Source organism: Durio zibethinus, chromosome 1, assembly GCF_047325235.1.
Source record: "Durio zibethinus cultivar Kanyao isolate XHJ-2024 chromosome 1, ASM4732523v1, whole genome shotgun sequence".
NCBI classification, from domain to species: Eukaryota; Viridiplantae; Streptophyta; class Magnoliopsida; order Malvales; family Malvaceae; genus Durio; species Durio zibethinus.
In genome coordinates, this window is record NC_143162.1 from 21,137,869 (window position 1) to 21,160,157 (window position 22,289).

Here is a 22,289-nt window from a genome sequence, read left to right on the forward strand (position 1 = left end):
TACACTGCTTTTCTAAGATCGAACCAGTGTAGCTCTTAATTGTCTTTTCCACTCACTTTCTTCCTTGTTTAGTTTCAATACTTTGGAATAAGCTTCATCAATTGATCATCACTTGAGCATCATTCAATGAATTTCTTAGCACTAACAAATTTCAAAACAAGTTTCATCCACCATCACTGGGTCATTACTTATAGGTGTCTCAGCATTAACCATTCCAAAACAAACTTTGTCCACTAATTGTTCTCATCATTCAATCATAACTTGCAAATCATATCGACCAATTCATCATTGTACTCATCACTTGGTTGTACCATTTTTCAAAATTTGCCCCATCATATTCTCTATTTGGTCACATCATATATTCTTCCAAATAATCTCTTTTAGGTTTCTGCCATTTCTTCATTTTGTCACCACCATCATCTTAGATTTCTTTTCAAATGAATACAAGACTCTTTTAAGCACATATTCATTCATTCATTATCATTTCAAATCTTGACAAATACAATGCAATCAAGCATTTTCTCAATTCATTTTAGAGGTGAAATAATAAGAGAACACAAGGTGAATTATCAATGAAGATCTATTTTGGTATAAAACAAATGGGAAAGGAAATAAATTGGATATATGTCATTGGGATGGATGGTATGTCCAAATGATGAATATTCAGACAATTCTCAACATTAATCTAGGATTTTTTTTCAAAAACTCATTCCATTTACTGTTGAAGTCATCTTGAGCTTGGCAAACTTTGCCCCAGTCTTTGAGGGATCTTTAGATGTCTTTGATCTTCCATTCATGTGAGCCATTTGACCTGGATCTTTTTCTACCAAAATCACATTTTCAGGTTTTCAATTTGAATCTTTTTTTTCATTTTTTCTTCTTTCTTTCTTTTTTTTTTCATCATCTTCTTTTTTTTTCTCATTTTTCATCTATTGTTGATATCCTTCATACATCAAACTTTAGAGTAATGTAGCATGATTCCATTGCTTCATCATGAGCATGCCTTCGCTCAACATATGAGCATTCAAGTTGAGTATTCATACTTGATCCAAATGGACTTTTCAAGGTTGTAATGTAGGCCAAGGTGAAGGGTCATAAAAAAAAAGGATATAATAGGCTCAAAACATGTATTAAAAAGGTTCAAAACCAAAGGATCATTTGATACAACTTGGCATTTTACCCCTACATTGTTTCACTATTTTCTTTCTTCACACAAAAGATTCTCATTACTTTGCCCCAAGTCATGTGTGGCATTTATTTTTTCTTTTTTCTTTTCTTTCTTTTTCCATTTTTGAGACCTTTTGTGAAATTTTTTCAAAAATTGCCCCCCAGTGTAGAGGGTGATCTTTGGTTAGGGTTCTTCAGAAAAAGAAATCATAATAGGCTCAAAGGGGTAGCAATAAATGGTTTTTTGAATGGTAAAAGAAAGATGGCCATTTTTCATCTCAATTGTGAATACCTTTCTTGAACATCATCTATTGAACAAAGCTCATGAATCTGTATAAAAGATTGCACATCTTCAAGACATATCTATTTCACCTCCGGTAACAGCTTACTTTTTACTCAAATCATCTTCTCATATTAATGTGGATGAGTTCTCAAAAATTAAATCCCAGAATTACTGTTATAACTGTCCAAATATTCATCATCCAAAATTTGAGAATGGGAATGTGAAGTTATGAAAGGTAACAGGGCATGGAATAATGGTCGAGTGAAAGAGAAAATGTAATGAAATGCATTAACTTGCCCTTATTAAGATGATAACAAGTGAAGTCATTTTGTAAAAAAGAAATCTAACATTACTTGAAAAGAAATCTTAAAATGACAAAAAGAAAAAACCCTTCAACCAGCCTTATCTCCATTAAAAATTAGCCCCCTATATGATCAGGTGAAGAAATCCCCATTGACATCTTGCCCCTCAATTCATTGTGACTCTCTAGATCCTTTCTGTTCTTGACTTTCACTCAGTATGCTAACATTAGGTGTTGTTGCTTTTCCCTGATCAAAACTTACCATTCCATCATTGATCAACCATTGCACCTTATACTTTAAAGCAGTGCAATTTTTAGTAGAATGGCCAATAATTCCATAATGGTAGTCACAGTGGGCTGTAGGATCATACCACTTTGGATAGGGTGGTTTAAGCGGTTCCACATGGCTAGGGGCAATCAAATGGCTATTATAGAGTTCTCGATATAACTCTGTATAAGTCATAGGAATTGGATCAAATACAGGTTTTTCTCGAGTAGTCCGTTGTTCTCGTGAGCCACTTGCTAGGTTAGTAGGGTGAATTTGGGTTCTTACAGGAGCTTGAATGTTAAGGCTATATGTAAGATCTTGAGGGCTAAAAATTGATCGGTAAGTGGATGAATAAGGTGGTTGTGGAGTTAGCTGGTATGGGTGGGATGAGGCATTATTCACAGCAGGATAGTATGGAGAGTAACCTTGGGATGGATAGGGTTGATAACCCCTGAATTGTTGTCTATCAAAGCTCACAGCTTGAGCTTGAGCTTTTTTCTTTTTTGATGTCTTCTTGGTTTCTCCTCCTTTCAACTTACCATTTTTTATGGCACTTTCAATAATTTCTCCAGAGATCACTATGTCAGCAAAATTCTTTGTTGCATTCCCTATCATCTTTTCATAATAGAGAGGTTTTAAAGTGCTAACAAACAACACTGTGGTCTCTTTTTCTGTCAGTGGAGGTTGTACCTGTGAAGCTATATCTTTCCATCTCTAGGCGTATTCTTTAAAAGACTCATTTGCCTTTTTCTCTAGATTCTATAAAGACAAACGATCAGGGGCCAAATCGATGATATGTCGATACTGATCGATGAAATCATGTGCCATATCACTCCAAGAGTGAATGTGGGTCCTATCCAACTGAACATACCACTTGGCCGTAGAGCCAGTAAGGCTATCCTGGAAGACATGCATCAAGAGTTTTTCATCATGTGCATGAGCTGCCATTTTTCGACAATACATTGTGATGTGAGTTTTGGGGCACTTTGTACCGTCATATTTTTCAAATTTTGGTACTTTAAACTTATGGGGGATAACCACATCAGGAACTAAGCAGAGCCCAGCAGCATCAACTGACCCATAAAAGCTAAATCCTTCTACAGCCCGTAGCCTTTGCTCTAACATGCTAATCTTGGAACTTTCCTGTACTTCCACTCTCATCTTTTCTTTTTCCTTCTCTTTTAAATCATCTAGATCAAGAATTGGTTCTACTGCTTTTTCAGTGAATACAGGATTTATATAGCTATTATACTACCTTGGGTTGAAAGTTGATGGCATTCTAGGATATGCGAAATGTTGTGGCAGGACCTCTTGAGCAGACTGGGCTTGAGGTGGGCCAAAACCTGGAGGATACAAAGGGTCAGCCACATCTTGTTGGCTTGTATTTCCTTTAACTCCTTTTCCTTTATTCATGTTATTAAGAGCCTTCAGAATCTTGCTTAGTTCACTTTCAATCTTCTCCTGAGCTTTTTCTAGCTTTTCAAATCTATGAGAACTTTCCTCCTCCATTTGCCTTGCTCTGGATCTTGTGTTGTATGGATGAGCAGGGTTTTCACTAGATGGAGCTATCCTCGGACCTTGAGTACCATACTTATGATTAGAAATGTTATGCTGTGCCTTATGTATGATGCTTTGATACACAAATGAAATGTATATTTTTCTGAATGAAATCTAGTATGAAATGAATGTAAATGATTGTGTTAAAACATGATCATGAAAATAATGCAGATGCATAAAATTAGACAAACAACATAGTTAGTTCCATGGATGAAATGAAAGTGATGCTGATGCATAATGTTACATATGATACTGAAAATGATACACAAAGTTAAACAATCAAAATGGTTAGATAAACACCCTTTTTGTGTCTTAATTTCAGGGTATATCTATCATTAGGTAGAAAGGGCTCTATCCTAGGTTTAGGCATTCTTAAGGTTCACTATATGCGATTTTAAAGTCAAAGTCTAAAGGTCCTCAAATTGTTCCTTACATCTTTGTCCATCACAGACTAGTAAGGCACCCTAATCCTCGCCCATTACAGGCTACAAGCGAAAAAGGTTCAATTTGAGTGGGAGTATTTTGCTAGCCACTGCGGAGGCATTAGACCTCACAAAAGCAATAGATACTTTACTCCCTCCTAGAGGGATGGAGCTCGAGTGTAGAGCTCATGTTATGCACATGCACATGAATGACATAATTAACAAAGCAAATAAACATAAATGAATAACAACACATATATACAGAAGGGTTCAATTTTATTAGGCTTTTGGATAACACAAATTATTTGCTAGCCTGACTCTCAAGGTCCCCAGTGGAGTCGCCAAGCTGTCATAACGTCTCGATTCGAGGATCTATCGCTAGACATTGACTTAAGGGAGTCGCCACCAATCTTTTTTTATCTAGGTGCGATTGGCCACCTAAAGAATCTATCCTTTTAGGGAGCGCCTAAGTTTAAGGGCCCTAAAAGAATAGGTTCAGGTCTACAAACCAGAACAGAGTTTGAGAATTCGGTTACGTGTGAGGAAGGTTTTAGCACCCTCACAACGCCCATCAAAAGATGGTACCGACATAATTTTATGTTATCCAAAGAGCCTTAAAATTTTACCAAGTAATTAATTATTGGAAAATTTTCTCAATTGACTCTAATACTTTTAGCAGAAAATTGAGAAAATTCCCTCACCTCAAGAGTATGCAAGAAAAACTACTGTTTCACTTGCAGAGGCTCCGTCGTTGGATTAGTTAAAGAAAAATCAAAATCAAAATCAAAATAGAAAGTAAGGAAAGGATGGTTGTTCTTGTGTAGGGAAAATTGATACTTTCAACTTTTCCCCAAAAATGTTTTTTTTTTGGAAACTTTGATTTTCAAGGAAAATTGATACTTTCAACTTTTCCTCAAAAACCCTTTTTTTGAAATTTTATTTTTTAGGAAAATTGATACTTTCAACTTTTCCCCAAAAATGTTTTTTTTTTTTTGGAAACTTTGATTTTCAAGGAAAATTGATACTTTCAACTTTTCCCTAAAAATATTTTTTTGGAAATTTATTTCTAAGGGAAATTGATACTTTCAACTTTTCCTCAAAAATTTCTTTTTTTGAAACTTATTTTTAAGGAAAATTGATACTTTCAACTTTTCCTAAAAATATTTTTTTTTGGAAATTTATTTTTAAGGAAAATTGATACTTTCAACTTTTCCTCAAAAGTATTTTTTTTGAAATTTTGATTTTGAAGGAAAACTGATACTTTCATCTTTTCCTCAAAAACCCGTTTTGAAATTTATTTTTAAGGAAAATTGATACTTTCAACTTTTCCCTAAAAATATTTTTTTTTGGAAATTTTGATTTTTATTTAAAGAAAATAGAATAATAAAAAAATAAATAAAAATAAAAAATAAAGAAAAGTAAAACAAAAATAAAAATAAAATAAAGATAAAAAGCATATTAAATAAACCTAATCTAATAAATAAATAAAATAAAATAAACAAATAAACAAAGAAATGAAAATAAAAAAATTTCAAAAAAAAAAAAGAAAAAAAACCTGGAGCGGCTCAGATCGCGGCTCGGCTTGGCTCGGCTCAAGAAAGAGAAACGGCTCAGGGGGGCGGCTTGGAGCTCGGCTCGGCTCGACTCGGCTTGGAGGGGGCAGGCACGCCCGGGTCAGGAAGCGGGTCGACGCTCGAGTTGGGTCGGGTCACGACAAAATGCGCAGATCCTCTGGGTCACTTAAGGCCAAAACGACGTCGTTTTGAGAGGGTATAAAAGGCACTTCCCTCTATTTTTCGGTAGAACGCTCCTCCCCTCTCTCTCTCTTCTTCCTTTTTCCTCTCCCTTCTCTCTAAAAGGCCAAAGAACTCTGGTTGAAGATTCACCGGATTCTGGGTTTTGTCATCAGAATCTGGGTTTTTTCGCCGGAAGTTCATTGGAAGTTGACCGAAAGATCACCGGTTTCTGGGATTCTTTGCCAAAAACTGGGCAAGTCACCGAAAACTTCACGGTTGGCCGAAATTTTCATCGAAAAATTCAAACTTCGTTTGAAAATTCACCGGAATCTAGAATTTTCCAGAAATTCCCAGAAAAAAAATCGCCAAAAATTCTCAAAAAATTTCTTCTCACTCCCAGAACACTCCTAAACCTTTTCTTAGCTCTTTATACGTCCCTATTCTCTCAATCAGTAGCTTTTGCTTACTATTTTCTGTGTGTTTGCAATCTGTTCCAGGAGGTCCTTTTATAGGGATTGATCAAGAGTTCCTGATCAATCCCAATTCCTCCTTGGACGGGGATTCAATCTTTGAATCCAATCTGGACTCTCTTGATTGAATTCCCCTTCACAGTGGGATTCTTCAACTTTCAATCCCAGCCCTCCAAAATCAAATAAAAAAATAATAGATAATTAGAAAAGATAGGATAAATAAAAAAATAATAATAATATCAGATATACAAAAAATCAGATAAACGGAACAAGAGAGAAGAAAAAAAATTATTAACAGATAATACAATAAGATAAATAAAAAAAAATATTACAAGAAAAAAAAAAATAATAATAAATAAATAATAAATAAATTATAATATATAATAAATATAAAACTATATAAATAAAATACATATAAATATTAACAGAAAAAATAAATAAATAAAGATATACATAATAATAATAATAATAAATAATAAAATACATAAAATACAAAAGAAGAAAAAAGAAAAAAGAAAAAAAATACAAGGTAAAAAATTGAATTGGGCTATACCCATTTGGGCCAGGCCCAATTGATCTGGGCCTGGACCCAATTGATCTGGGCCTGGACCCAATTGGGTGTCTACAAAGTGTCCCCATTTCAGACACTTTAACGGTTACTGGCGGCAAACCTGTAAAATCTCAAATGCTCTTTAAGGGGGGTGGGGTTTTTGAGGTTTGATGAAGGATAGGGGGCCAATATAAGGGCCAAGTACCAGCACCCATTGCACATCATGTGCGCACACCCCCCCCAGCCCCCCGATCATCGGAACCCCAATGCGGGCAGTCAAGTTCTCCGGCGATGCTCCGACGATGGTGCCCCGACGAAGAAAAATGCGGCACCAGCACATGCTCGAGCCCAGCATGTGTTGCTGCAACCCTCGGTCCGGTCCGATCTTAGATTGGGGATGAACTCCGTATGCTTAGACTGGGAATGAACTCCGTATGCCTAAGTCAACCTACGAAACGAGCGTGCGGACGCTCGTCCAACTAGAGGGGCGGGATGCGCAAGTCGGGGATCGATCGGGTCCCACTTTGCGTGCTGCTGATCTTGCTGTCGTAACCCTTGGTTCGATCCTATCTTAGACTGGGAATGAACTCCGTATGCCTTAGCCAATCGACGAAGCGAGCGGGCGGGTGGGCGGGCACTACGCCGGCCAGAGAGACGGGATGCACAAGTCGTGAATCGATAGGGTGGTAGGTGAGTTTAGGCACATCATCATATTTCTCCATGGCAATGCCATTTTTATGCCTTGTAAATTCATACAATGGTCCCTTAAGCCTTCACGTGAAGTTTCATGGCAAAACGACTCGTTTTTTATTTTTCATGATTTTTGAAACTTTTTAGGGTTTGGGATTTTTTAAAATTTTTTCGGAAGGATTTTTGGGCCCAAACTTGGTAGATGTGATCCTTGTATTTTTGTTGGGATGCACAAAAAAATTCAGCTAAAAACTCGAAGTGTACAAGATTTTGTGACCATTTGAAAAAAGTGTCCCCATTTCAGACACTTTAATGGCTACTGGCAGCAAACCTGTAAAATCTCAAATGCTCTTTAAGGGGGTGTGAGTTCTTGAGGTTTGATGAGGGATAGGGGGCCAATATAAGGGCCAAGTATGAGCACCCATCGCACATCATGTGCGCACACCCCCTGGACCCCCTGATCGTCGGAACCCCAATGCCGTCGGTCAGGTTCTCCGGTGATGCTCCAGCGATGGTGCCCGAATGAAGAAAAATGCAGCACCAGCACATGCCCGAGCCCAGCTTGTTCTACCGTAAAACTTGGTCCGGTCCGATCTTAGACTGGGAATGAACTCCGTATGCCTAAATCAACCCACGAAACGAGCGTGCGGGCACTCAACTGGCCAGAGGGGCGGGATGCCCAAGCCAGGGACCGGTCGGGTCCCCCTCTACGGGTTGCCAATCCTGCTACCGTAACCCTCGGTTGGGTCTGATCTTAGACTGGGAATGAACTCCGTATGCCTCAGCCAACCGATGAAACGAACGGGCGGGCGGGCGGGCGGCACTACGTCAGCCAGAGAGACGGGATGCGCAAGCCGTGGATCGATAGGGTGGTAGGTGGGCTTAGGTAGATCTTCATATTTCTGCATGCCAATGCCATTTTTATAGCTTGTAAATTCATACAATAGTCCCTTAAGCCTTCACGTGAAGTTTCATGGCAAGATGACTCGTTTTCTATTTTTCATGATTTTCAAAACTTTTTACGGTTTGAGATTTTTTAAATTTTTTCAGAAAGAGTTTTGGTCCCAAACTCGATAGATGTGATCCTTATATTTTTCTTGGCATGGACAAAAAAATTCAGCTAAACTCGAAGTGTAAAAGCTTTTGTGACCATTTGAAAAAAGTGTCCCCATTTCAGACACTTTAATGGCTACTGGCAGCAAACCTGTAAAATCTCAAATGCTCTTTAAGGAGGTGTGAGTTCTCGGGGTTTGTTGAGGGATAGGGGGCCAATATAAGGGCCAAGTATGAGCACCCATCGCACATGATGTGCGCACACCCCCTGGCCCCCTCGATCGCTGGAACCCCAATTCTGCAGGTTAGGTTCTCCGGTGATGCTCCGGTGATGGTGCCTCGACGAAGAAAAATACGACACCAGCACATGCCCGAGCCCAGCATGTGCTGCCGCAACCCTCGGTTCGGTCCGATCTTAGACTGGGAATGAACTCCGTATGCCTAAGTCAACCCACAAAACGAGCGTGCAGGCGCTCAGTCGGCTAGAGCGGCGGGATGCGTAAGCCATGGATCAACCTGGTCCCCCTCTGCGTGCTGCTGATCTTGCTGCCGCAACCCTCGGTCCGGTCTAATCTTAGACTGGGAATGAACTCCGTATGCCTAAGCCAACCGGCAGAATGAGCAGACGGGCGGGCAGGCGGGCACTACGCCGGCCGGAGAGATGGGACGTGCAAGCCATGGATCGATAGGGTGGTAGGTGGGTTTAGGCACATCTTCATATTTCTACATGCCAGTGCCATTTTTATGGCTTGTAAATTCGTACAATGGCCCCTTAAGCCTTCACGTGAAGTTTCATAGCAAGACGACCCATTTTCTATATTTCACAATTTTTAAAACTTTTTACGGTTCGGGTTTTTTTAAAATTCTTTCAGAAGGAGTTTTGGCCCCAAACTTTGTAGACGTGATCCTTTTATTTTTGTTGGCATGCACAAAAAAATTCACCTAAAAACTCAAAGTGTACAAGATTTTGTGACCATTTGAAAAAAATGTCCCAACAAAGAAAAATCCGGCGATGCTCCGGTGATGGTGCCCCAGCGAAGAAAAATGCAGCACCAGCACATGCTCAGGCCCAGCATGTGCTGCCGCAACCCTCGATCCAGTCCGATCTTAGACTAGGAATGAACTCGTATGCTTAGACTGGGAATGAACTCCGTATGCCTAAGTCAAGCCATGAAACAAGCGTGCGGGCGCTCAGCCGGCCAGAGGGGCGTGATGCGCAAGCCGGGGATCGGTCGGGTCCCCCTCTGCTTGTTGCCGTAACCCTCGATCCAGTCCAATCTTAGACTGGGAATGAACTCCGTATGCCTAAGCCAATCGACGAAACGAGCAGGTGGACGGGCGGGCACTACGTCGGCCAAAGAGATGGGATGCGCAAGCCATGGATCGATAGTGTGGTAGGTGGGTTTAGGCACATCTTCATATTTCTATGTTCCAATGCCATTTTTATTGCTTGTAAATTCATACTATGGTTGCTTACTTTTCACGATTTTTGAAACTTTTTACGGTTCGGGATTTTTTAAAATTTTTCGAAAGGAGTTTTGGCCCTAAACTTGGTAGACGTGATCCTTGTATTTTTGTTGGCATGCATAAAAAAATTCAGCTAAAAACTCGAAGTGTACAAGATTTTGTGACCATTTGAAAAAAGTGTCCCCATTTCAGACACTTTAATTGCTACTGGCTGCAAACCTGTAAAATCTCAAATGCTCTTTAAGGGGGTGTGAGTTCTTGAGGATTGATGAGGGATAGGGGGCCAATATAAGGGCCAAGTACCAGCACCCATCGCACATCATGTGCACACACCCCCTGGCCCCCCCAATCATTAGAACCCCAATGCTGTTGGTCAGGTTCTCCGGCGATGCTCCGGTGATGGTGCCCTGGCGAAGAAAAATGCGACACCAGCACATGCCCGAGCCCAGCATGTGCTGCCGTAACCCTCGATCCAGTTCGATCTTAGGCTGGGAATAAACTCCGTATGCTTAGACTGGGAATGAACTCTGTATGCCGAAGTCAACCCACGAAACGAGCGTGCGGGCGCTCAGCAGGCCAGAGGGGCGGGATGCACAAGACGGGGATCGATCGGGTCCCCCTCTACATGCTATCTATCCTGCTACTGCAACCCTCAGTCTGGTTCTATCTTAGACTGGGAATGAACCCTGTATGCCTAAGCCAACCGACGAAATGAACGGGTGGGTAGGTGGACGGGCACTACACCGGCTAGAGAGATGGGATGCACAAGCCGTGGATCGATAGGGTGGTAGGTGGGTTTAGGCACATCTCCATATTTTTGCATGCCAATGCCATTTTTATGGCTTGTAAATTCATACAATGGTCCCTTAAGCCTTCACGTGAAGTTTCATGGCAAGACGACTCGTTTTTTATTTTTCACGTTTTTTGAAAATTTTTATAGTTCGGAATTTTTTAAAATTTTTTCGGAAGGAGTTTTGGCCCCAAACTTGGTAGACGTGATCCTTGTATTTTTTTTGGCATGCACGAAAACATTAAGCTAAAAACTCGAACTGTACAAGATTTTGTGACCATTTGAAAAAAGTGTCCCAATTTCAGACACTTTAATGGCTACTGGCAGCAAACCTATAAAATCTAAATTGCTCTTTAAGCGGGTGTGAGTTCTTGAGGTTTGATGAGGGATAGGGGGTCAATATAAGGGCCAAGTACCAGCACCCATTGCACATCATGTACGCACACCCCCCCGGCCCCCCCGATCGTCGAAACCCGAATACCGTCGGTCAGGTTCTCCGGCGATGGTGCCCTGATGAAGAAAAATGCGGGACCAGCACATGCCCGAGCCCAGCATGTGTTGCCGCAACCCTCAGTCTGGTCTGATCTTAGATTGGGAATGAACTTTGTATGCTTAGATTGAGAATGAACTCCGTATGCCTAAGTCAACCCACGAAACGAGCGTACGGGTGCTCAGCCGGCCAAAGGGGCAGGATGCGCAAGCTGGGGATTAGTCGGGTCCCCCTCCATGTGCTGTCAATCCTGCTGCGGCAACCATCATTCCGGTCTGATCTTAGACTGGGAATAAACTCTATATGCCTAAGCCAACCGATGAAACGAGCACCCATATAAGGGCGAAGTACCAGCACCCATCGTACATCCTGTGCGCACACCCCCCTCAGCCCGCCCGATCATCGGAAACCAAATGCCGTCATTCAGGTTCTCCGACGATGCTCCAACAATGGTGCCCCGACGAAGAGAAATGAGGCACCAGCACATGCCCGAGCTTAGAATGTGCTGCCACAACCCTCGATTCGATCCGATCTTAGACTAGGAATGAACTACGTATGCTTAGACTGGGAATGAACTCCGTATGCCTAAGTCAACCCATGAAACAAGCATGCAAGCGCTCAGTCGGCCAGAGGGGCGAGAAGTGCAAGCCGGGGATCAGTCGGGTCCCCCTCTAGGTGCTGTCGATCCTACTGTCGCAACCCTCGGTCCGGTCTAATCTTAGACTGGGAATGAACTCCGTATGCCCAAGCCAACCGACGAAACGATCGAGTGGGTGGGCGGGCAGGCACTACGCCTGCCAGAGAGACAGGATAAGCAAGTCGTGGATCGATAGGGTGGTAGGTGAGTTTAGGCACATCTTTATATTTCTGCATGCCAATGCCATTTTATGGCTTGTAAATTCATAAAATGGTCCCTTAAGCCTTCACATGAAGTTTCATGGCAAGACGACTCGTTTTTTATTTTTCACGATTTTTGAAACTTTTTGCGGTTCGAGATTTTTTAAAATTTTTTCCGAAGGAGATTTGGCCCTAAACTTGGTAGACGAGATCCTTGTATTTTTTTTGGCATGGGAAAAAAAATTCAGCTAAAAACTCGAATTGTACAAGATTTTGTGACCATTTGAAAAAAGTGTCCCCATTTCAGACACTTTAATGGCTACTGGCAGCAAACCTGTAAAATCTCAAATGCTCTTTAAGGGGGTGTGAGTTCTTCTTGAGGATTGATGAGGCATAGGGGGCCAATATAAGGGCCAAGTACCAGCATCCATCGCACATCATGTGCGCACACCCCCCCGGCCCCCCCGATTATCGGAACCCCAATGCCGTCGGTCAGGTTTTCTGGCGATGCTTCGGTGATGGTGCCCCAGTGAACAAAAATGTAGCACCAGCACATGCCCGAGCCTAGCATGTGCTGTCGTAACCCTCGGTCAAGTCCGATCTTAGACTGGAAATGAACTCTGTATGCCTAAGTCAACCCACGAAACGAGCGTCCGGGCGCTCAGTCGGCCAGAGGGGCGGGATGTGCAAGCCGGGGATCAGTTGGGTCCCCCTCTACGTGCTGTCGATCCTGCTACCACAACCTCTAGTCTGGTCTGATCTTAGACTGGGAATGAACTTTGTATGCCTAACCCATCCGACGAAACGAACGGGCGAGCGGGCGGGCACTACACCGGCCAGAGAGATAGGAGACGCAAGCCGTGGATCGATAGGGTGGTAGGTGGGTTTAGGCACATCTTCATATTTATTTGTACCAATGCCATTTTTATGGCTTGTAAATTCATACAATGGTCCCTTAAGCCTTCACGTGAAGTTTCATGGCAAGAGGACTCGTTTTCTATTTTTCACGATTTTCGAAACTATTTACGGTTTGGGATTTTTTAAAATTTTTTCGGAAGGAGTTATGGTCCCAAACTTGGTAGACGTGATCCTTGTATTTTTTTTGTCATGCACAAAAACATTCACCAAAAAACTCGAAGTGTACAAGATTTTGTGACCATTTGAAAAAAGTGTCCCCATTTCAGACACTTTAATGGCTACTGGCAGCAAACCTGTAAAATCTCAAATGCTCTTTAAGGGGGTGTGAGTTCTTGAGGTTTGATGAGGGATAGGGGGAAAATATAAGGGCCAAGTACCAGCACCCATCGCACATCATGTGCGCAAACCCCCCCGGGCCCCCGATCGTCGGAACCTTAATACCGCCGGTCAGGTTCAATGGCGATGCTCCGACGATGGTGCCCCGGCGAAGAAAAATGCGGCACCAGGACACGCCCAAGCTCAGCATGTGCTGTCGCAACCCTCAGTCCAATCCGATCTTAGATTGGGAATGAACTCCGTATGCTTAGACTGGGAATGAACTCTGTATGCCTTAGTCAACCCCCGAAATGAGCGTGCGGGCGCTCAGCCGACCAGAGGGGCAGGATGTGCAAGTCGGGGATCGGTCGGGTCCCCCTCTGCATGTTACCAATCCTGCTATCGCAACACTTGGTCTGGTCCGATCTTGGAGTGGAAATAAACTCCGTATGCCTAAGCCAACCGACGAAACGAGTGGGCGGACGGGCACTACGCCAGCCAGAGAGATGGGATGCGCAAGCCATGGATCGATAGGGTGGTAGGTGGGATTAGGCACATCTTCATATTTCTGCATGCCAATGGCATTTTTTTGGCTTGTAAATTCATACAATGGTGCCTTAAGCCTTCACATGAAGTTTCATGGCAAGACGACTAGTTTCTTTTTTTTACGATTTTTGAAACTTTTTACGGTTTGGGATTTTTTAAAATTTTTTCAGAAGGATTTTTTGCCCCAAACTTGGTAGACGTGATCCTTGTATTTTTTTTTTTATGTACAAAAAAATTTAGCTAAAAACTCGAAGTGTACAAGATTTGTAACCATTTGAAAAAAGTGTCCCCATTTCAGACACTTTAATGGCTACTGACAGCAAACCTGTAAAATCTCAATTGCTCTTTAAGGGGATGTGAGTTCTCGAGGTTTGATGAGGGATAGGGGGCCAATATAAGGGCCAAGTACCAGCACCCATCACACATCATGTGCGCACACCCCCCGACCCCCCCGATCATCGAAACCCCAATGCCGCTGGTCAGCTTCTCCGGTGATGCTCCGGTGATGGTGCCCTGGTGGAGAAAAATGCGGCACCAGGACATGCTCGAGCCCAGTATGTGCTACCGTAACCCTCGGTCCAATCTGATCTTAGACTGGGAATGAACTCCATATGCTTAGACTAGGAATGAACTCTGTATGCCTAAGTAAACCCATGAAACGAGCGTTCAGGGGCTCATCCGGCCAGAGGGGCAGGTTGCACAAGCCGGGGACCGACTGGGTCCCCCTCTGCGTGCTGCCGATCCTGCTGCCGCAACCCTTGGTCTGGTCTGATCTTAGACTAGGAATGAACTCCGTATGCCTAAGCGAACCGACGAAACAAGCGGGCGGGCGGGAGGGAGGGCACTACGCCGGCCAGAGAGACGGGATACGCAAGCCGTCGATCGATAGGGTGGTAGGTGGGTTCAGGTACATCTTCATATTTCTGCGTGCTAATGCCATTTTTATGGCTTGTAAATTCATATAATGGTCCCTTAAGCCTTCACGTGAAGTTTCATGGCAAGACGACTCGTTTTCTATTTTTCACGATTTTCAAACATTTTTGCAGTTCGAGATTTTTTAAAATTTTTTCAGAAGGATTTCTTGCCCCAAACTTGGTAGACATGATCCTTGTATTTTTGTTCACATGCACAAAAAAATTCAACTAAAAACTCGAAGTGTACAAGATTTTGTGACCATTTGAAAAAAGTGTCCCCATTTTAGACAATTTAATGGCTACTGGCAGCAAACCTGTAAAATCTAAAATGCTCTTTAAGGGGGTGTGAGTTCTCGAGGTTTGATGAGGGATATGGGGCCAATAAAAGGGCCAAGTACCAGCACCCTTCTCACATCATGTGCACACACCCCCTCGGCCCCCCGATCGTCGGAACCCCAATGTCGTCGATCAAGTTCTCCTACGATGCTCCGGCAATGGTGCCCCGACGAAGAAAAATGCAGCACCAGCACATGTCCGTGCCCAGTATGTGCTACCGCAACCCTCGATCCGATCCGATCTTAGACTAGGAATGAACTCCGTATGCTTAGACTGGGAATGAACTCCGAATGCCTAAGCTAACCCACGAAACGAGCGTACGGGTGCTCAGCCGGGCAGAGGGGCAGGATGCACAAGCCGAGGATCGATCGAGTCCCCCTCTGCGTGCTGCTGATGCTGCTACCGCAACCCTTGATCTAGTTTGATCTTAGACTGGGAATGAACTCTGTATGCCTAAGCCAACCGATGAAATGAGCGAGCGAGCGGGCGGGCGGGCAGGCACTACGCCGGCCAGAAATATGGGATGCGCAAGCCGTGGATCGATAGGGTGGTAGGTGGGTTTACTCACATCTTCATATTTCTGTGTGCCAATGCCATTTTTATGGCTTGTAAATTCATACAATGGTCCCTTAAGCCTTCACGAGAAGTTTCATGGCAAGACAACTCGTTTCTATTTTTCACGATTTTCAAAACTTTTTATAGTTTGAGATTTTTTAAAATTTTTTCACAAGGAGTTTTGGCCAAAACGTGGTAGAAGTGATCCATTTATTTTTGTTGGCATGCACAAAAAAATTCAGCTAAAAACTCGAAGTGTACAAGATTTTGTGACCATTTGAAAAAGGTGTCCCCATTTCAAACACTTTAATGGCTACTGGCAGCAAACCTGTAAAATCTCAAATGCTCTTTAAGCGGGTGTGAGTTCCCGAGGTTTGATGAGGGATAGGGGGCCAATAGAAGGGCCAAGTACCAGCACCCATCGCACATCATGTGCGCTCACCCCCCTGGGCACCTAGATCATCGAAACCCCGATGCCGTCGGTCAGGTTCTCTGATGATGCTCCGGTGATGGTGCCCCAACGAAAAAAATGTGGCACCAGCACATGCCCGAGCCCAGCATGTGCTGCCATAACCCTTGGTCCAATTTGATCTTAGACTGGGAATGAACTCCATATGCTTAGATTGGGAATGAACTCCGTATGCTTAGACTGGGAATGAACTCTGTTTGCCCAAGTCAACCCATGAAATGAAAGTGCGGGCACTCAGCCGGCCAAAGGGGCTGGATGCGTAAGCCGAGGATTGGCTGGGTCCCCTTCTGCATGCTCCCAATCCTACTACCACAACCCTCAAACCGGTCCGATCTTAGATTGGGAATGAACTCCGTATGCCTAAGCCAACCGACGAAATGAGCGGGCGGGTGGGCGGGCGGGCACTACGTCGGCTAAAGAGATGGATGCGCAAGCCGTGGATCGATAGGGTGGTAGGTTGGTTTAGGCACATCTTCATATTTTTGTGTGCCAATGCCATTTTTATGGCTTGTAAATTCATACAATGGTCCCTTAAGCCTTCACGTGAAGTTTCATGGCAAGACGACTCGTTTTCTATTTTTCACGATTTTTGAAACTTTTTGCAGTTCGAGATTTTTTTAAATTTTTTTGGAAGGATTTTCAGCCCCAAACTTGGTAGACGTGATCCTTGTATTTTTGTTGGCATGCACAAAAAAATTCAGCTAAAAAATCGAAGTGTACAAGATTTTGTGACCATTTGAAAAAAGTATCCCTATTTCAGACACTTTAATGGCTACTGGCAGCAAACCTGTAAAATCTCAAATGCTCCTTAAAGGGGTGTGAGTTCTCGAGGTTTGATGAGGGATAAGGGGCCAAAATAAGGGCCAAGTACCAGCACCCATCTCACATCATGTGCGCACACCACCTAGCCCCCCCCGATCGTCAGAACCCCAATGTCGCCGGTCAGGTTCTCTGACGATGCTCCAACGATTGTGCCCCGACGAAGAAAAATGTGTACCAGCACATGCCCGAGCCCAGCATGTGCTGCCACAACCCTTGGTCCGGTCCGATCATAGACTGGGAATGAACTCCGTATGCCTAAGTCAACCCATGAAATGAGCGTGCGGGTGCTCAGCCAGCCAGAGGGGCAGGATGCGCAAGCCGGGGATCTACCGGGTCCCCTTCTACGTGCTGCCGATCCTGCTGCCGCAACCCTCGGTCTGGTCCAATCTTAGACTAGGAATGAACTCCATATGCCTAAGCCAACCGACGAAATGAATGGGCGGGCGGGCGGAAGGGCACTATGTCGACCAGAGAGACGGGATGCGCAAACCGTGGATCGATAGGGTGGTAGGTGGGTTTAGGCACATCTTCATATTTTTGCATACCAATGCCATTTTTATGGCTTGTAAATTCATACAATGGTCCCTTAAGCCTTCACGTGAAGTTTCATGGCAAGACGACTCGTTTTCTATTTTTCACGATTTTGGAAACTTTTTACGGTTCAAGATTTTTTAAAATTTTTTCAAAAGGAGTTTTAGGCCCAAACTTTGTAGATGTCATCCTTGTATTTTTGTTGGCATGCACAAAAAGATTCAGCTAAAAACTCGAGGTTTGATGTGAGTTCTAGAGGTTGGATGAGGGATAGAGGGCCAATATAAGGGCCAAGTACTAGCACCCATCGCACATCATGTGTGTATACCCCCCAGCCCCCCGATCGTCGGAACCCAAATGCCGTCGGTCAAGTTCTCCGACGATGCTCCGACGATGGTGCCTCGGTGAAGAAAAATGCGACACCGACACATGCTCGAGCCCAGCATGTGCTGTCGCAACCCTCGGTCTGGTCCGATCTTAGTCTGGGAATGAACTCTATATGCTTAGACTGGGAATGAACTCTGTATGCCTAAGTCAACCCACGAAACGAGCGTGCGGGCGCTCAGCCAACCAGAGGGGCAGGATGCGCAAGTCGGGGATCGGCTGAGTCCCCCTCTTTGTGCTGTCGATCCTACTGTTGTAACCCTCGGTCCGGTCCGATCTTAGGCTGGGAAAGAACTCCGTATGCCTAAGCCAACCGACGAAAGGAACGGGTGGGCGGGCACTACGCCGGCCAGAGAGACGGGATGTGCAAGCCATGGATCAATAGGGTGGTAGGTGGGTTTAGGCACATCTTCATATTTTACGTGCGAATGCCATTTTTATGGCTTGTAAATTCATACAATGGTCCCTTAAGCCTTCATGTGAAGTTGCATGACAAGACGACTCGTTTTCTATTTTTCAAGATTGTTGAAACTTTTTACGGCTCGAGATTTTTTAAAATTTTTTCGAAAGGAGTTTTGGCCCCAAACTTGGTAGATGTGATCCCTGTATGTTTGGTGGCATGCACAAAAAAATTCAATTAAAAACTCGAACTGTACAAGATTTTGTGACCATTTGAAAAAAGTGTCCCCATTTCAGACACTTTAATGGCTACTAGCAGCAAACCTGTAAAATCTCAAATGCTCTTTAAGGGGGTGTGAGTTCTTGAGGTTTGATGAGGGATAGGGGGCCAATATAAGGGCCAGGTACCAGCACCCATCACACATCATGTGTGCACACCCCCCCTCGGCTCCCTCGATCGTCGAAACCCCAATTCCACTGGTCAGGTTCTTCGATGATGCTCCGGCGATGGTGCCCCGACGAAGAAAATGCAGCACCAGCACATGCTCGAGCTCAGCATGTGCTGCTGTAACCCTCGATCCGATCTGATATTAGACTGGGAATGAACTCCGTATGCTTAGACTGTGAATGAACTCTGTATGCCTAAGACAACCCACGAAACGAGGGTATGGGCGTTCAACCGGCCAGAGGGGCGGGATGCGCAAGCCGGGGATCGACTCGGTCCCCCTATGCATGCTGCCCATCCTGCTGTCGTAACCCTCGATCCAATCCGATCTTGGACTGGGAATGAACTCCGTATGCCTAAGCCAACTGACGAAACGAACGGGCGGGTGGCTGGGCACTACGCTGGGCAGAGAGACGGCATGCGCAAGCCGTGGATCGATAGGGTGGTAGGTGGGTTTAGGCACATCTTCATATTTCTGTGTGCCAATGCCATTTTTATGGCTTGTAAATTCATACAATGGTCCCTTAAGCCTTCCCGTGAAGTTTCATGGCAAGACAACTCGTTCTCTATTTTTCACAATTTTCAAAACTTTTTGCGGTTCAGGATTTTTTAAAATTTGTTCAGAAGGAGTTTCGGCCCCAAACTTGGTAGACGTGATCCTTGTATTTTTGTTGGCATGCACAAAAAAATTCAGCTAAAAACTCAAAGTGTACAAGATTTTGTGACCATTCGAAAAAAGTGTTCCCATTTCAGACACTTTAATGGGTACTGGTAGCAAACCTGTAAAATCTCAAATGCTCTTTAAGGGGGTCTGAGTGCTCGAGGTTTGATGAGGGCTAGGGGGCCAATATAAGGGCCAAGTACCAGCACCCATCGCACATCATGTGCGCACACCCCCTGGCTCCCCCGATCGCCGGAACCCCAATGCCGTCGGTCAGGTTCTCTGACGATGCTCCGGCGATGGTGCCCCGACGAAGAAAAATACGGCACCAGCACATGCCCGAGCCCAGCATGTGCTATCGCAACCCTCATTCCGATCCGATCTTAGACTGGGAATGAACTCTGTATGCCTAAGTCAACCTACGAAACGAGCGTGCGGGCGCTCAGCCGGCCAGACGGGCGAGATGCGCAAGTCGTTGATCGATCGGGTTCCCTTCTGTGTGCTGCTGATCCTGCTGCCGCAACCCTCAGTCCGGTCTAATCTTAGACTGGGAATGAACTCCATATGCCTAAGCCAACCGACGAAACGAGCGAGCGGACGGGCGGGCGGGCACTACGTCAACCAGAGAGACGGGATGGGTAAGTCGTGGATCGATAGGGTGGTAGGTGGGTTTAGGCACATCTTCATATTTCTGCATGCCAATGCCATTTTTATGGCTTGTAAAATCATACAATGGTCCCTTAAGCCTTCACGTGAAGTTTCATGGCATGACGACTCGTTTTCTATTTTTCAAGATTTTTGAAACTTTTTGCGGTTCGAGATTTTTTAAAATTGTTTTGGAAGGAGCTTTGGCCCCAAACTTTGTGGACGTGATCCTTGTATTTTTTTTTGGCATGCACAAAAAAATTCAGCTTAAAACTCGAAGTGTACAAGATTTTGTGACCATTTGAAAAAAGTGTCCCCATTTCAGACACTTTAATGGCTACTGGCAGCAAACCTATAAAATCTCAAATGCTCTTTAAGGGGGTGTGAGTTCTTGAGGTTTGATGAGGGATAGGGGGCCAATATAAGGGCCAAGTACCAGCACCCATCGCACATCATGTGCGCACACCCCCTCGGCTCCCTCGATCACTGGAACCGCAATGCCGTCAGTCAGGTTCTCCGACGATGCTCCGACGATGGTGCCCCGACAAAGAAAAATACGGCACCAGCACATGCCCGAGCCTAACATGTGCTCTTGCAACCCTCGATCCGGTCCGATCTTAGACTGGGAATGTACTCCGTATGCCTAAGTCAACCTATGAAATGAGCGCGCGGGCGCTCAGTCGGCCAGACGGGTGGGATGTGCAAGCCGCAGATCGATCGGGTTCCCCTCTGTGTGCTGTCGATCCTACTACCGCAACCCTCAGTCCGGTCCCATCTTAGACTAGGAATGAACTCCATATGCCTAAGCCAACCGACGAAATGAGCGAGTGGATGAGTGGGCGGGCACTGCATCAGCCAAAGAGACGGGATGTGCAAGTCGTGGATCGATAGGGTGTTACATGGGTTTAGGCACATCTTCATATTTTGGCATGCCAATGCCATTTTAATGGCTTTTAAATTCATACAATGGTAACTTAAGCCTTCACGTGAAGTTTCATGGCAGGACGACTCGTTTTCTATTTTTTACGATTTTTAAAACTTTTTACGATTCGGGATTTTTTTAAATTTTTTCGGAAGGACTTTAGGCCCCAAACTTGGTAGACATGATCCTTGTATTTTTGTTGGCATGCACAAAAACATTCAGCTAAAAACTCGAAGTGTACAAGATTTTGTGACCATTTGAAAAAAGTGTCCCCATTTCAGACACTTTAATGGCTACTGGCAGCAAACTTGTAAAATCTCAAATGCTCTTTAAGGGGGTGTGAGTTCTTGAGGTTTGATGAGGGATAGGGGGCCAATATAAGGGCCAAGTACCAGCACCCATCGCACATCATGTGTGCACACCGCCCGGCTCCCCCGATCACCGGAACCCCAATGCCATCGGTCAGGTTCTCCGGCAATGCTCCGACGATGGTGCCCCGACGAAGAAAAATATGGCACCAGCACATGCCCGAGCCCAGCATGTGCTATCGCAACCTTTGGTCCGGTCCGATCTTAGACTGGGAATGAACTCCGTATGCCTAAGTCAACCAACGAAATGAGCGTGCGGGCGCTCAGCCGGCCAGACGGGCGGGATGCGCAAGCCGCGGATCGGTCGGGTTCCCCTCTGTGTGCTGTCGATCCTGCTGCCGCAACCCTCGGTCTAATCCGATGTTAGACTGAGAATGAACTCCATATGCCTAAGCCAAACGATGAAACGAGCGAGCGGACGGGCGGGCGGGCACTACGTCGGCCAGAGAGACGGGATGCACAAGTGTGGATCGATAGGGTGGTAGGTGGGTTTAGGCACATCTTCATATTTCTGCATGGCAATGCCATTTTTATGGCTTGTAAATTCATACAATGGTCCATTAAGCCTTCACGTGAAGTTTCATGGCAAGACGACTCGTTTTCTATTTTTCATGATTTGTGAAACTTTTTGCTGTTCGGGATTTTTTAAAATATTTTCGGAAGGAGTTTTGGCCCCAAACTTGGTAGGCGTGATCCTTGTATTTGTTTTGGCATGCACAAAAACATTCAGCTAAAAACTCGAAGTGTACAAGATCTTGTGACCATTTGAAAAAAGTGTCCCCATTTCAGACACTTTAATGGCTACTGGCAGCAAACCTATAAAATCTCAAATGCTCTTTAAGGGGGTGTGAGTTCTTGAGGTTTGATGAGGGATAGGGGGCCAATATAAGGGCCAAGTACCAGCACCCATCGCACATCATGTGCGCACACCCCCTCGGCTCCCTCGATCACTGGAACCGCAATGCCGTCAGTCAGGTT